Source organism: Psammomys obesus, unplaced genomic scaffold, assembly GCF_907164565.1.
Source record: "Psammomys obesus unplaced genomic scaffold, mPsaObe1.curated_primary_1811, whole genome shotgun sequence".
NCBI lineage: Eukaryota > Metazoa > Chordata > Mammalia > Rodentia > Muridae > Psammomys > Psammomys obesus.
In genome coordinates this window covers 7851896-7869881 of record NW_026590701.1, presented here as the reverse complement: position 1 = coordinate 7869881, position 17986 = coordinate 7851896, and positions in this window count along the sequence as shown.

Below are 17986 nucleotides of genomic sequence, written 5' to 3'. Positions count from 1 at the left end.
TAGCCAAACTAACTAAAAGTAAGAGAGACATTATCCAAATTAACAAAATCAGAAAGGAAAAGAAAGACGCCGATGTTCAAAGTATTGGAGATAATAGGGATGCAAGGCACATACCTAAACACAATAAAGACAATAAAGAGCAAGCCAATAGCCAACATCAAATTAAATTGAGAGAAACTTAAACCATCCCACTAAAATTAGGATAATACAAGGGTGCTCACTCTCTCAATATCTCTTCAGGATAGTAATTGGAGTCTTAGCTCAAGCAATAACTCAACTAAAAGAGGTCAAAGGGATATAAAGTGGAAAGGAAGAAGTTAAAGTACCACTATTTGGTAACATATGATATGTGTAAGTGACCCCAAACTCCTAAAGCTGATAAAATCCTTCAGCAAAGTGGCTGGATAGAAAATTAACTTAAATAATCAGTAGCCCTCATGTATACAAATGACAAATGAGCTAAGAAAAAAAAATTAAGGAAGCAATACCCTTCACAATAGCCACAAATAATATAAACTATCTTGATGTAACTCTAACTAAGCAGGTGAAAGACCTGTATGACAAGAACTTCAAGTCTCTGAAGAAGAAAGAAATTAAAGAATATATTAGAAGATGGAAAATCTTCCATGCTTATCTACTGGTAGGATTAACATAGTAAAAATTGCCATCCTACCAAAAGCAGTCTTCAGATTCAACACAATATACTTCAAAATGACAAAAAAAATCTTTACGGTTCTTGGCAGTGAAATCCTCAATGTAGTCCGAAAAGAACAAACAAACAAACAAACAAACAAAAAACAGGACAGGTAAAACTATCTTCTATACCACAAGAATTTCTGGAGGTATCACCATCCTTGTTTTCAAGCTGTACTATAAAGAAATAGTAATAAAACTACATTATATTGGTAGAAACAAACTGGATGATCAATGGAATCAAGTCAAATATCAGAAATAAAACCACACACACATGGACACTTAATTTTTGACAAAGAATCTGAAACCAAAGAATGGGAAATAAAGACAGCATCTTCAATAAATGGTGCTCATGTGACTGGATGTCTACGTGTAGAATAAGGCAAACAATCCATATTTATCACCCTGTACAAAACTCACTTCCAACTGGATCAAAGGCCTCAACATAAATCAGGATACACTAAATCTAATAGAAGAAAAAGTATGAAATGGTCTTGAACTCATTGGCACAGGAGACAAATTACTTAAGAGAACACCAAGAGATCAGGCTCTAAGTCCAATTAATAAATGGGACTTCTTGAAACTGAAAAGCATCTGTAAGCAAAGGACACTGTAAATAGAGTGAAATGACATCCTACATATTGGGAAAGATCTTCACCAATGTTACATCCAACAAAAGACTAATATCCTGAATACAAAATAAACTCAAGAACCCAATCACCAATAAACAAAATAACTAAATTAAAAATGGTGCACAGAACTGAACAGAGAGTTCTCAACAGAAGAATCTCTAATGGCTATGAAGCACTAAAAGAAATGCTTAACTTCCTAAGTTATCAGGGAAATGCAAATCAAAACGACCCTAAGATTCCATTGCACACTGGTCAGATTGGCTAAGGTCAAAATCAAATGACAGCACATGCTGGCAAGGATGTGCATTGCTGGTGTGAGTGAAAATTTGTACAATCTCTTAAATTCAATCTGATCCTTTATAAAAAATTGGGAATAGCTTTACCTCAAGACTCAGCTATACTTCTTCTGAGTATATAACCAAAAGATGCCCTACCATACAACAAGGTTACTTGCACAAATATGTTCATAGCAGCTTTATTCGTAATAGCCAGAAACTGGAAACAACCTAGATGTCCATCAAGAGAAGAATAGATAGAGAAACTTGTATATTTACACAATGGAATACTACTGAGCTATTAAAAACAAAGAAACCGTGAAATTTGCAGACAAAGGGATGGAACTAGAAAAGGTCATCATGAGTGAGGTAACCCAGACACAGGAAGACACACATGGTAGGTGTTCACTTATAAGAAGATTTTAGTCATGTAATACAGGAAAAGCATATTACAAAGCACAGACCCAAAGAAGATAAATAATGAGGAAGATCCAGTGGACGATGCATGAATCTCACTTGGAAGGGTAGACAGAGTAGATGAGGTAGTGGTTGAAAAGAAGGAAGAAGGTAGGAGAGGGGTAATAGAAAGTTAAGAGGGTGGAAGTCAGAACTGAGCAAGGTTGAGAGAAAAGAAAAGGCCCATAGAGAAAAGGGTGTGGGTATCTTTGTGACAAGCTGAAGATATAAGTCAAGGTAGGCTACTGGGAAGATATGAGGAAGTTCAAGCAGAGACTCCTAGTAGCAGATGCCATAGACACTGAAGAGGACAATATCTAACTAGACTAGTTTCCTGGCTGAGTGAAAGGAACACCAGCCAACCCTCAAGGTCTTTTAAATTTACACTGACTACAAGACATGCTGGAATAAATACAGAGCAGATATAGCAGAGATTGAGGGAATGCCCAAGCAATGCCTGGCCCAACCAAAGACCCAACTTATGGGAGAGTACCAACCCCTGACACTATAAACAATATTCTCCTAAGCTTGCAGACAGAAACCTGACAGAGTTATCCTCTGAGAGACTACCCAACAGTGACACAAAACTAATGCTCAGATTCACAGTCAAATATTGAGCAATGCATAAGGGAGTCTTATGGAAAAGTGGGAGGAAAGAGAAAAGAACCTAAAGGTGACAGAAGCTCCACAAGAAGACCAACAGATTCAACTAACCAGGACTCAGAGAGGTTGACTAAGAAGGAAACATCAACCTAAAACCATTCATAAAATGGACTTCGGGCCCCTATAAAGATGTAGCCAATGGTTAGCTTAGGCCTCATGTGGGTCCTTCAGTAAGGGAAGTGGAACTGCATTGGATGTCTACTCACTTGCCAGATTTTGATCACTTCCCCCTGGTGAGACTGCCTTGCCAGGTAGCAAGTTCAGAGGACAGACTCAATCCTGATGAACAGTGGTGATTTGTGGTGGATGGGATAGGGAGCTCTTTTTTTCTGAGGAAGAAATAAAAGGGAGAGGGAGGGACTGAGAATTGTCATGGGAGTCTACAAGCAGGACGTACAGTAAATACAAATAGATTAAAATAAATAAATACATTTAGAAAGACTATGAGAAGTAGAGAAGTAAAGATTTGCAACATAAGTATATAACCATTGTAGACTCAACTGAGCATAGCTTCTGAGCAGAGACATTTCTTTCCTGACCCAGCTGTCACTGACTAGGGAGTTGTTAATTTTCCATGTAAATGTAGACTTTTTGCCATTTCTCTTGTTGTTGAAGTCCAGCTTTAGTCCATGGTGGTCAGATAGGATACAAGGGATTATGTCAGTCTTCTTGTATCTGTTGAGGCTTGCTTTGTGACCAACTATATGGTCTATTTTGGAGAAAGATGCTGAGAAATAGGTAAATTCCATGAGGTGCTGAGAAAAAGGTAAGTTATTTTCTGTTTGGGTGTCTGTTAGGTTTGTTTGATTCATGACCTCTGTTAGAGTCATTGTTTCTTTGTTTAATTTCTGTTTTGTTGACTTGTCCTTTGTTGAGAGTGGGCTGTTGAAGTCAGTCTCTCACTATTAATGTGTGGGGATCTATGTGTGGTTTAAGTTTTATTAATGTTTCTTTTATAAATGTGGGTGTCCTTGTATTTGGGGCATAAATATTCAGAATTGTGATGAATTCTTGGTAGAATTTTCCTTTGATGTGTATGAAGTGACCTTCCCCATGTCTCTTCAACATAGTTCTTGAAGTCCTTGCTAGAACAATAAGACAATTAATGGAGATCAAGGGGATTCAGTTTGGAAAGGAAGAAGGCAAAGTATCATGATTTGCAGATGGTATGGTAGTATAAATGAGTGATGACAAAAATTCTATCCTGGAACTCCTTCAGCTGATAAACATCTTCAGCAAAGTGGCTAGATACAAAATTAATTTAAAAAATCAGTAGCCCTCCTGTATACAAAAGACAAATGGGCTGAGAAAGAAATTAGGGAAACAACACCCTTCACAATAGCCACAAAGGACATAAAGTATCTTGGTATGATTCTAACCATATGAATGAATGAAAAAACACTCCCAGTCTCTGAAGAAAGACGTAGAAGAAGATATCAGAAGATGGAAAGACCTCCCATGCTCATGGCTTGGCAAGTTTAACATAGTGAAAATGTCCATCTTACCAAAAGATCAACAGATTCAATGCAATTCCCATCAAATTACCAACATAATTTTTCACAGACCTTGAAAGAAAAATTCTCATATGGAATAACAGGAAGCCCAGAATTGCTAAAGCAATCCTCTATAATAAAAGATCTTATGAAAGTATCTCCATCCCTGATCTCAAGCTGTACTATAGAGCAACAGTAATATAAACTGCATGGCACTGGCATAGAAACAGACTGGTGGATCAATGGAATAAAAAAGAAGACCCTGAAATAAACCCACACACTATGGACACCTGATTTTTGATGAAGATGCCAAAAGCCTTCAATGGAAAAAAGACAGCATCTTCAACAAATGGTGCTGGTCTAACTGGATACCTATATGTAGAAAAATGCAAATGGATCCATACTTATCATGCTACACAAAACTAAAGTCCAAGTGGATCAAAGACCTCAATATAAAACCAGGCACACTAATCTGGTTAGAAGAAAAAAATGGGGAAGAGCCTTGAACTCATTGGCACAGGAGACAACTTCCTGATCACAACACCAAGAGTACAGGCTGTAAGATCAACAGTAAATAAATGGGACCTCATGAAATTGAAAAGCTTCTGTAAAGCAAAGTACACTGTTTTCAGAACAAAACTACAGCCTACAGATTGGGAAAGGATCTTCACCAACCCTATATCTGACAGAGGGCTAATACCCAGAATATATAAAGAACTCAAGAACTTAAACAACAATTAAAAATGTAGTACAAAGCTAAATAGAGACTTCTTAATAGAGGGATATGGAATGGCAGAGAAACACTTAAAGAAATGCTCAACATCCTTAGCTATCAGGGAAGTGAAAATCAAAACGAACCTGAGATTTCAACTTATACCCATAAGAATGGCTAAGATAAAAAACTCAAGTGACAACACATGCTGGAGATGATGTGGAGAAAGGGAAACCATCCTCCACTGCTGGTGGAAATGTAAACTAGTACAACCACTTTGGAAATCAATCTGGCTCTTTCTCAGACAAAACTATACCACTCCTAGGCATATATTTAAAAGTTGCTCAAGTACACAATAAGGACATTTGTTCAACCATGTTCCTTGCAGCTTTATTTGGAATATTCAGAAGCTGGAAACAACCCAGATGTCCTTCAGTTGAGGAATGGATATAAAAATTGTGGTACATTTGCACAATGAAATACTACTCAGCAATTAAAAATAAGGAAATTATGAAATTTTCAGGTAAATAGTGGAAACTAGAAAAGATCATCCTGAGTGTGGTATCCCAGAAGCAGAAAGACACACATGGAATATACTCACTTATAAGTGGATATAAGACATATAACATAGGATAATCATACTAAAATCTGTATACCTATAAAAGCTAAGCAAGAAGGAGGACCCTAGGTAAGATGCTCAGTCCTCATTCAGAAAGGCAAAGGGGATGTACATCAGAAGAGGGAGAAAACAGGGAACAGGATAGGAGCCTACAACAGAAGAATTCTGAAAGACTCTACCCTGAAGGGTATCAAAATATATGCTGAGGCTCATAGCCAAACTTTGGGCATAGCAGATGTTTCTCTCTTTTGATGACTTTTTCCTTTCCAAATTGAATCCCCTTAATCTCCTTTTCTTATGATCCTAGCTTAGGACTTCAAGTACTATGTTGAAGAGAACTACCGAGAGTGTGAGCAGTCTTGTCTTTTCACTGATTTTAGTGGAACTGCTTTGCATTTCTCTTCATTTAATTTGATCTTGGCAATAGGCTTGCTCTATTTTCTTTATTATGTTTGGGTATGGGCCTTGTATCCCTCATCTCTCCAAGACTTTTATCTTGAAGGGGTGTTGGATTTGTCAAAGGCTTTTTCTAAATCTAATGAAATGGTCGTGTGATTTTTTTTTGTTTTTAATTTTTAAATTTCAGTTTATTACTTTACCTTCCAAGGGTGCCTTCTCCCTCCTCCCCTCCCACTATCCCTTCCCTTTTTCTCTTTATGCTTCAGAAAAGGGGAGTTCCCTTCTGCAGGTATCAACCCTCTCCAGCACAACAAGTCACATCAGGATGGAGCATAACCTTATTCTCTGAGGCCAGGCAACGCAGTGTTGCCAGGGGCAAGTGATCCAAAGCGGGCAATAGAGTCTGTGTTAGAAACAGCTCCCCCTCCACTCACCAGGCACCCTATAGGAAGATGAAGCCACCTATTGGCAACGTATCTTTTAGTTTGCTTATATGATGGATTATATTAATGACTTTTCATATATTGAACCATCCTTGCATCCCTGGGATGAAGCCTAGTTGATCATGGCAGATGATTTATTTGATGTGTTCTTATATTTGGTTGGCTAGTATTTTATTGAGTATTTTTGCATCAATATTCATAAAGGAGATTGGTCTGACATTCTCTTTCTTTGTTGAGTCTTTGTGTGGTTTAGGACTCAGGGTGACTGTGACTTTAATAAAGTAGATTTGCCAATGTTTCTTCTGTTTCAACTTTGTGGACTTTGAGTAGTATTGATATTAACTCCTCTTTGATCTGGTAGAATTCTGAGCTAAAACAATTTGGCCTTCTGCTTTGCTTTTGTTTTTGTTTTGTTTTATTTTTGTGTTTGTTTTTTGGTTGGGAAAAATTGATGACTGCTTTTATTTTCTTAGTAGTTAAGGACTGTTTAAACTCTTTGCTTGATCTTGGTTTAGGTTTGGTAAGTGGAATCTCTCGAGAAAGTTGTCCATTTCCTCAGTGTTTTCCAATTTGTGGAATATAGGCTTTTGAAGTAAGATCTAATGATTCTTTGGAAATCCTCAGGGTCTATTGTTATATCTTTCTTTTCATTTCTGATTTTGTTAATTTGGATACTGTCTCTTCATCTTTTAGTTAATTATTTGTCTAACTTGTTGATTTTCTCAAAGAACCAGCTCTTAATTTCATTCATTCTTTGTATTGTTCTCTCTGTTTCCAATTTGTTGAGTTTAGCCTTGAGTTTGATTATTTCCTGCCATCTTCGTTGGTGTGTTTGCTTTTTCCTGTTCTAGAGCTTTCAGGTGAGCTGCTAAGTCACTAGTGCTATGAACTTTCCTCTTAGTACTGCTTTTGTTATGTCACACAAATTTGGGTATGTTGTGCCTTCATTTTCATGGAATACTAGAAAGATTTTAATTTCTTTAAATTCTTCCCTGACCCAGTGGTCATTTAGTAGGGAGTTGCTTAGTTTCCATGAGTTTATCTGCTTTCTGTTGTTTCTGAGGATTATTTCAATCTTCTTGTATGTGTTGAGGCTTGCTTTGTGACTGAGTCACAAAGTCAGTTTTGGAGAAGGTTCCATGAGGTGCTGAGAAGAATGTAAATTCATTTGGATTTGGGTGAAATGTTCCATAGATATCTGTTAGGTCCATTTGATTCATGATGTTTGTTAGTTTCATTATTTCTCTATTTAGTTTCAGTCTGGATGTCCATTAGTGAGAGTGTGGAGTTGAAGTTTCTGACTATTAATGTGTGGTGTTTGATGTGTGGTTTAAATTTTAGTAATTTTTTTATGAATGTGGGTGCCCTTTCATGTGGGTTATAGATGTTCAGAATTGAGACATCACCTTGGTGTGTTTTTCCTTTTGGTATGTATGGAGTGTCCTTCCTTTTGATTAATTTTGGTTGAAAGTCTATATTATCAGATATAGAAGAACATATTGCTTTTTGGGTCTGTTTGCTTGAAAAACCTTTTTCCAGCCCTTTACTCTGAGGTAATATCCATCTGTATTGATGAGATGCATTTCTTGTATGTAGCACAATGACGGGCCCTTTTTATACATCAATTCTGTTAGTGTGTGTCATTTTATTGGAGAGCCCACTGATTTTGAGAGAGATTAATGACTAGTGTTGGTATTTCCTGTTATTTTGATGTTGATGGTGGTAGTGTGTGTGTGTGTGTGTGTGTGAGTGTGTGTGTGTATTGCCCTTCTTTTGGTTACATTGATGTATTGATATTGTAATTTTATTTTATTTTTTTATTTTTATTTTTTCTTATCAGTTACATTTTATTAACTCTGTATCCCAGCCATGTCCCGATCCCTCATTCCCTCCCAGTCCCTCCCTCCCTCCCTCATCTCCACCGTGCCCCTTGCCAAGTCCACTGATAGGGGGGACCTCCTCCCCATTCATCTGATCCTGTTTTATCAGATATCTTCAGGACTGGCTGCAAAGCTCTCCTCTGTGGCCTAACAGGACTGCTCCTCCCTTGGGGGGTGGGGAGGCCAAAGAGCCAGTCATTGAGTTCCTGTTAGAAATAGTCCTTGTTCCCCTCACTATGGGAAACCAATTGGTTACTGAGCTACCACAGGCTACATCTGAGCAGAGGTTCTAGGTTACATTCATACATGGTCCTTGGTTGCATGTCAGTCTCAGAAAAGACCCTGTGCCCAGATATATTTGGTCCTTGTGGAGCTCCTATCCTTTCCTCATCAGACTAACTCCCCTTCTTTCTTATGATTCCCTGTACTCTGCCAAAGGTTTGGTCATGAGTCTTTGCTTTGAAAACATTGCTAGTTAGAGTCTTTCAAATGTGCTCAGTAGACTCCTGTCATATGTTCAATGCACATCCCATCTGTCTTTCTAAATGAGGATTGATAATCTTACCCCATGTCCGCTCTCTTGATTATCTTTTTTAGGTGTATAGATTTCATTATGTTTATCATATCTTATAGGTCTATATAAGTGAGTATATACCATGTTTGTTTTTCTCCTTCTGGGATATTTCACTCAGGATGATCTTTTCTAGATCCCACCATTTGCCTGCAAATTTCATGATTTCCTCCTTTTTGATTGCTGAATAGTATTCCATTGTGTAAAAATACCACAATTTCTGTACCCATTCCTCTGTTGATGGACATCTGGGTTGTTTCCAGGTTCTGGCTATTCCAAATAAAGCTGCTATAAACATGGTTGACCAAATATCCCTTTTGTGTACTTGAGCAAACTTTGGGTATATGCCTAGCAGTGGTATAGCTGGGTCTTGAGGAAGCACTATTCCTAATTGTCTTAGAAAGCGCCAGATAGATTTCCAGAGTGGTTGTATCAGTTTATATTCCCACCAGCAGTGGAGGAGGGTTGCCCTTTCTCCACATCCTCTCCAGCATGTGTTGTCCCTTGAGTTTTTTCTGCATGTGGACATCCAGTTGGACCAGCACCATGTGTTGAAGATGCTGTTTTTTTTTTCCATTGAATGGTTTTGGCTTCTTTGTCAAATATCGAGTATTCATAGGTGTGTGGGTTTATTTCTGGGTCTTCTATGCGGTTCCATTGATCCTCCTTTCTGTTGATATTGTAATTTTAATTTCCTGTGTTTTCCTGGGTGTTATCCTCCTTGGGAAGCAGTTTCCCTTTTCGTATCTTTTGTAGGGCTGGTTTTGTGGATAGGTACAGTATAAATTTGTGGTTTTTTTTTTTTTTGTCATGGAATATCTTGTTTTCTCCCTCTATGATAATTAAAAATTTGCTGAGTATAGTAGTTTGGGCTGTTATCTGCAGTCTCTTAGTGTCTTTAAGATATCTGCCCAAGCTCTTCTTGCTCCTAGAGTTTCTGGTGAGAGGTCAATTGTAATTCTGAGAGGCTTTCTTTCATCTGTGACTTGACCTTTTTCCTTACAGTTTTTACTCTCTTTGTTCTACACATTTAATATTTTGATTGTTGTGTGGCAGATTGATTTTCTTTTCTGATCCAATCTATTTGGTGTTCTCTGAGCTTCCTATGTGTTTATAGGGCTCTCTTTATTATATGTTTTTAGGCCTTTGCAACTGGGTACTCACTTGATATTCCTTGGCAGTTGCTGTTCTGGGAATTGGAGAAACCCAGAAGCTGTGTTTGGAGCTTGCTGCTGTTCCCCAGTGGTTTCTGGTCCCAGGAAATGGAGCAGCCCCATAGGTTGAAGTTGGATCATGTTGAGAGAGGTTGGGAATGGATGGTGCTAGACAGACTTTATCTGAAGTCCTTTGTAGCTGGGCTTATGCAGACCATTAGCTGCTGTTCTCTGATCTTTGCCAATCCATGGAAATGGAGCACCCTGAATATATCTGCCGTTTCCCTCACTTTTATTTTATTGTTCTTGTATGAAGAATTTTCTAGCCTGCTATTTTGGACAAAGCTGCAGCCATCCTTGTATTCAGATTCCATTTTGTTTCTAAGGTGAAACTAAGTTTAAAATTTTAAACTTTTCAACTGTGGTTCTTGGAAATGGTTGTTAATAGCTGATCTTATGATTCAATACTGTCATAACTCATACCTTATTATCTATTCACTTGGTTACTCTCTGGTTGCATCCTTCTTATCTACACAACTGGCTACAATTTTTATGTACTCTAGAAAAGCCCTACCTTACTTAAATCACTTAGGACCAATCAGCTTAAAGGTCAGCTGACAATTAGCCAAAAACATAATATTGCTTTGTACAGTTAGCCAAAGTGTGTTACTGCTCACCTGATGTGTTTTGCATTTGGTTCTTTCTATAAAATCCCTGCTGTAAGAATTGGTAGATGTCACAGTTAAGCTTCTGAGACCTTACTGTGGCCCTAATCAATCATCTTAGAAAAGGCCTTCCAATAAACCATCCATATCTCACTGAGACTGAAGTCTTAGTGGTTTGTGTGGCTATTTGTATACCAGAACAAAGAATCATTGAACATTATTTCAAATATTTATTGGTTGTTTTTATTATTTCTTTTGAGAATAATCTGGTAAGGTTGTCTGCCAATTTTATGGGAAATTTTTCTTAGTTAATGTTTGCCAGGAGCCTTCCTGTTGGACATTCTTAAGCATTTAGGGGGTGGTCTCTGCTAAAAGGGCAGTAGTAGAAGAGATAAGGTGTAAATAAGGGCAGGGAGTGAGTCACACAATGGTCAGAGGAAATTAGTCCCTCTGCCTTTATCAATTTGGCCACTTCTGTGACTCTGAATACTAGCAACCAGGTGCTTCCTAATTAATGCAAGTTTCACAGAACAAAGCTAGATTAATGAGTATCAAAGTGGTACAGATAATGTGTTTGATTTTTCATTACATGTGGAGGGTTACAAGTTTTGTAACCCTATCCTGTCAGGTCCCATCAGGACTGCCTGAATCCTTTTCCTCTGTGGTCTGGCTAGGTCACTCTACCAGGGAGAAGCATGCAAAGAGCAGACAACTAAATTCATGTCAGAGACTGTCTGTTTAGTCTGTATAATTCCACTTGTATGTATATATATTTTATTGTTGATCATTTGATGTTTAATCACCAGTTAGTATGTTCTTCTCTGGGGAAGATTTTTCTTCCAAAATCAGGGTTATTTATTTCCCTGGAATTTTTTGTCTAGGGTTGAAGCCTCTTGAGCTTTCTTCCACTCACTTTAATATGTTTATTGGTGTCATCTTCCTTCAGGTCTTATAAAGGCAGCCATGTTATAGAGACATCCAGTGTGTATCTTCTGACATTTCTAGAAGTAAATGTATTGGCTTTTAGTTTTATTTCACTTTAGCAGAGATGGTAGAAATGATAGACTAAGTAAACTAAGTAAACAATTCAGATATATTTTTACCTTTTAGATTTGACATAAATAAACAATGGCATGGATTCTACAGCTAAAAAACATTAGGAAAAATATAAACTATGGTATGATAAAATGGGTAAAATACAGATAAAACCTAAACCACTAAAGCACTGACTGTGTTTTAAATATTTCGCATATTCTGAGTATGTAAATATGTCAGAAATGTTATCTTTAAAATTTGATGATTGTGGGAGGCGGGGCAAGATGGCAGCACCGGGAGGACTCTCATTCTGAGGAGCAGCACAGCAGGATTGGCACAGTGACCAGCAATCAGAACTCGCGGCCATAAAACACAAGTGGTTGTGTTTCTCAGGTGAGAGGATACCCCACGGTGGGGGATTCGATCAGCTTTAACTCACCAGGCTAAACCGCGGAAGAGATCCCTGTTCCGCCAGGCGCTTGGTCGCCAGCCCAGAGCTACCCGCCAGTGCGATCTGGTCACGGTCCCAGACTGAACTGTGGGCCCACAACACCATAGACTGGATTTCCCAGTCGAGAAATAACCCCACGGAGCAGGAAACAATTGGGACCGACCCCAGGTTACCCAGACATCCCCTGGAAAAGACTCGGGTTCCGCGGGTGCCCCAGGAGCCAGCCCGGACCCAGAGCCGGGAGGGACAAAGGCGCCTGCCTGCACAGAGCCCTGCCTGCGCGAGTGATTCGTCACCTCAGATAGAACTGTGGGCACCAGGGCACCAGGGCACCAGACTGCGTGTCTCTAGCAGGAGGAAACCCCCCGCGGAGGGGGTCAGCAGCTCTAACGCTTAGGACACCCAGCACCAAAACACTTCCTGGACTCACGCAGACTCTAATGCAGGCAGAAGCGCTGTGCTCTGCCGCCATTGTTGCATTCCCCTGGGGCACTGGGACACACAGCTGCATCCTCGGACCTGCAGGAGCCGAAGAGCCATTACAGCAGCCCTCAGATACTGTGCCAGGGATCGGCCAGTTGTCCCTGGCTGGACTGCCAAAACTGTAGGAATCCCTGATCCTTCAGGGGGGCTGCACCCACAGCGTCTGGACCAGAGTGGTGCCTACAGCCGCCATCCCAGACAGAGACACACAGCTTCTGGTCCAGAGTGAGGCACCCAGCCTCCAGACCAGAACAGTGCCCCCAGGCGCCAACTCAACCTAGGTGCACATTCTCCAGGTCCAGAGCAGAGCAATCAGCCTTTGGCCCAGAGACTTGCTGAGTGCACCTCCCACTTTCTCAGACAGAACTGTGCGCCCCAGGATAACAGACTGAGTTTCCCTGTTGGGAGAAAACCCCATAGCTAGGGAATCAGCAGTTTCTTCAAGAGGACTGTACATGGAAATTTAGTGAGCAGCAGCACACTAAATTTATAACAAGAAACCCAGCAGTGGGGCAGCTGTCTTGAGAAATTTTATGGGTAAGAGGAGATCCCCCCCTGCCTAACATAAACCACAGCTACTACTCAGGGCTATAAACCTGAGGTGAGCAGTGGCATCTCCGGAGAAACACTGGCCATACAGTGACCATAACCAAAAAGCAGAGAAGGACTCCTTCAGGAAAAATCATCTTCCGGCCAAGCGGATACTCCCTACCTCAGGACTCCAGGAAGCACAGAAACTAACAGCCAAAACCTAAATCAGCCCAATGGGTAGAGGTCAGCGTAAAGGCTCAACCAACAAAAGACAGAGCAATATGGCATCTCCAGAACCCAGCCATCCAGGGGCGAACAGCCCTGAACAATGCAGCATAATAGAAAATCAAGAAGATGACCTTACATCTATGTTGATGAAGAGAATAATAGAGGAAACAGATAAAATACGTAAAGAATTAGAGGAAGATAAAACCAAACAGATCATGGCTATCCGTAAAGAAATGGAGGAAGATAAAGACAAGCAAATTAGGGCCATCTGTGAAGAAATACGGGAAGATGCAGCCAAACAGCTTGTGGCCTTCAGAGAAGAAATAATTAAGTCACTGAAAGAAATCAAAGAGACAGAGTTGAAGGAACTAAAAGAAAAAGAGGAAAATACAAGCAGACAGGTGAAGGAAGTAAACAAAACAACTCAAGACCTGAAGATAGAACTAGAAAAATTAAAGAAAACACAAATGGAGGAAATAATGGAGAGGAAGAATTTAGGGAAGAAAACAGGAACTACAGAGGTAAGCATAACCAACAGAATACAAGAAATGGAAGAAAGAATCTCAGGTGTAGAAGATACAATGGAAGAAATCGATGTATCTGTCAAAGAAAATGTTAAATCCAAAAAATTCCTGACACAGACCATCCAAGAAATCCAAGACAATATGAAAAGACAAAACCTAAGAATAATAGGAATAGAGGAAAAAGAAGACTCCCTTCTCCAAGGCCCAGAAAATATTTTCAACAAAATCATTGAAGAAAATTTCCCCAAGTTAAAGGAGAAGCCAATAAGGATACATGAGGCCTACAGAACACCCAACAAATTTGACCAGAAAAGAAAATCCTCCCGCCACATAATAATCAAAACAGGAAGTATACAGAACAAAGAAAAAATACTAAAAGCTGCAAGGGAAAAAGGCCAAGTAACATATAATGGCAAACCCATTAGAATCACACCTGACTTTTCAACAGAAACTATGAAAGCCAGAAGGGCCTGGACAGATATCATGCAGACCCTAAGAGAACACAGATGTCAACCCAGGCTACTATACCCTGCAAAACTCTCAGTCCTCATAGACGGAGAAAACAAGATATTCAATGACAAAAACAAATTTCAACAATACCTACACACAAATCCAGCATTACAGAAGACACTGGAAGGGAAAATACAACCCAAGAAAATTAGCTTCTGTCAAGAAAACACAGGAAATAATTAACCTTACTACAGCAAAACAAAAAGCAACCAAGCACACAAACTTATGAACACAGCCAACATCAAAATCAAAGGATCTAACAGCCACTGGTCATTAATCTCTCTCAACATCAATGGACTCAACTCTCCAGTAAAAAGACACAGATTAACAGAATGGATACGTAAACAAAACCCAGCAATCTGTTGCATACAAGAAACACACCTAAGACACAAAGATAGACATTACCTGAGGGTAAAAGGTTGGAAGATGACTTTCCAAGCAAATGGACCCAAGAAACAAGCAGGAGTAGCCATTCTAATATCTGATAAAATAGACTTTCAACCAAAATTAATAAAAAGAGATGAGGAAGGACACTTCATACTCATCAAGGGAAAATTCCACCAGGAAGACATCACAATCCTGAACATCTATGCCCCAAATAAAAGAGCACCCACATTTGTAAAAGAAACATTGATAAAATTTAAACCACATATAGATCCCCACACATTAATAGTGGGAGACTTCAACACCCCACTCTCAACAAAGGACAGGTCAACAAAACACAAATTAAACAAAGAAACAATATCTCTGACAGAGGTCATGAATCAAATGGACCTCACAGACATCTACAGAACTTTACACCCAAACACAAAAGAATTTACCTTCTTCTCAGCACCTCATGGAACCTTCTCCAAAATAGACCATATAGTTGGTCACAAAGCAAGCCTCAACAGATACAAGAAGACTGAAATAATCCCTTGTATCCTGTCTGACCACCATGGAATAAAGCTGGACTTCAACAACAACAGAAATAGCAAAAAGCCTACACACTCATGGAAACTGAACAACTTGTTACTAAATGACAGCTGGGTCAGGGAAGAAATAAAGAAAGAAATTAAAGCCTTTCTAGAACTCAATGAAAATGAAGACACAACATACCCTAACTTGTGGGACACAATGAAAGCAGTGCTAAGAGGAAAGTTCATAGCACTAAGTGCCTTCAAGAAGAAATTCGAGACAGCTCAGTCAAGCAACTTAATGGCCCACTTAAAAACCCTAGAAAAAGAAGAAGCAGACACACCAAAAAGGAGTAGACGGCTGGAAATAATCAAACTCAGGGCTGAAATCAATCAATTAGAAACAAATAAAACAATTCAAAGAATCAATGAAACCAAGAGCTGGTTCTTTGAGAAAATCAACAAGATAGACAAACCCTTAGCCAAGCTAACTAAAAGGCAGAGAGACACCACCCAAATCAACAAAATCAGAAATGAAAGGGGGGACATAACTACAGACACTGAGGAAATCCAAACAATCATTAGGACTTACTTCAAAAGTCTATATGCCACAAAATTTGAAAATCTAAATGAAATGGACAATTTTCTTGATCGATTTGACTCACCAAAGCTGAATCAGGACCAGGTAAATCAACTAAATAGTCCTATATCCCCCAAAGAAATAGAAGCAGTCATCAAAAGTCTCCCATCCAAAAAAAGCCCAGGACCAGATGGCTTCAGCGCAGAATTCTACCAGACCTTCAAAGAAGAGCTAACTCCAATTCTCTTCAAACTATTCCACAAAATAGAAACAGAAGGAACATTACCAAATTCATTCTATGAAGCCACAATCACCTTGGTACCTAAACCTCACAAAGACTCAACAAAGAAAGAGAATTTCAGGCCAATCTCCCTTATGAACATTGATGCAAAAATACTTAACAAAATACTTGCAAACCGGATCCAAGAACACATCAAAGATATTATCCACTATGACCAAGTAGGCTTCATCCCAGGTATGCAGGGGTGGTTCAATATACGGAAATCCATCAATGTGATCCACCATATTAACAAACTGAAAGAAAAAAACCACATGATAATCTCCCTAGATGCTGAAAAAGCATTTGACAAAATCCAACATCCATTCATGTTTAAAGTACTGGAGAGTTCAGGGATACAAGGCACATATCTAAACATAGTAAAGGCGATATACAGCAAGCCTATAGCCAACATCAAACTGAACGGAGAGAAACTTAAAGCAATCCCTCTGAAATCAGGGACAAGACAAGGCTGCCCACTGTCTCCATATCTCTTCAATATAGTGCTGGAAGTCCTTGCTAGAGCAATAAGACAGTCGAAGGAGATCAAGGGGATACAGATGGGAAAAGAAGAAGTCAAATTATCACTATTTGCAGATGATATGATAGTATATATGAGTGACCCCAAAAACTCTACCAGGGAACTCCTACAGCTGATAAACACCTTCAGCAAAGTGGCCGGATATAAAATTAACTCAAAAAAAAAATCAGTAGCTCTCCTGTATACAAAAGACAAAAGGGCTGAGAAAGAAATTAGAGAAACAACACCATTCACAATAGCCACGAATGACATAAAGTACCTTGGCGTAACCCTAACCAAGCAAGTCAAAGACTTGTATGAAAAAAATTTCAAGTCTCTGAAGAAAGAATTAGAGGAAGATATGAGAAGATGGAAAGATCTCCCATGCTCATGGCTTGGCAGGATTAACATAGTAAAAATGGCCATCTTACCAAAAGCAATCTACAGATTTAATGCAATTCCCATCAAATTGCCAACACAACTCTTTACAGACCTGGAAAGAAAAATTCTCAACTTCGTATGGAATAACAAGAAACCGAGAATTGCTAAAACAATCCTCTACAATAAAAGATCTTCTGGAGGTATCTCCATCCCTGATCTCAAGCTGTACTATAGAGCAACAGTTATAAAAACTGCATGGTACTGGCATAGAAACAGAATGGTGGATCAATGGAATCGAACAGAAGACCCAGAAATAAACCCACACACTTACGGACACCTGATTTTTGACAAAGATGCCAAAACCATACAATGGAAAAAAGATAGCATCTTCAACAAATGGTGCTGGTCCAACTGGATGTCTACATGTAGAAAAATGAAAATAGATCCATACTTATCACACTGCACAAAATTGAAGTCCAAGTGGATCAAAGACCTCAACATAAAACCAGACACATTAAATCGGCTAGAAAAAAAAGTGGGGAATACCCTAGAACTCATTGGTACAGGAGAAAACTTCCTGAACAGAACACCAACAGCACAGGCTCTAAGAGCAACAATCAATAAATGGGACCTCATGAAATTGAAAAGCTTCTGTAAAGCAAAGGACACCGTCATCAAAACAAAGCGACTGCCTACAGATTGGGAAAGAATCATCACCAACCCTCTATCTGACAGAGGACTCATATCCAATATATATAAAGAACTAAACAAGCTGAAAAGCAACAAACCAAGTAATCCACTTAAAAAATGGGGAACAGAGCTAAAGAGAGAATTCTCTGCAGAGGAATATCGAATGGCAGAGAAGCACTTAAAGAAATGCTCAACCTCATTAGCCATTAGGGAAATGCAAATCAA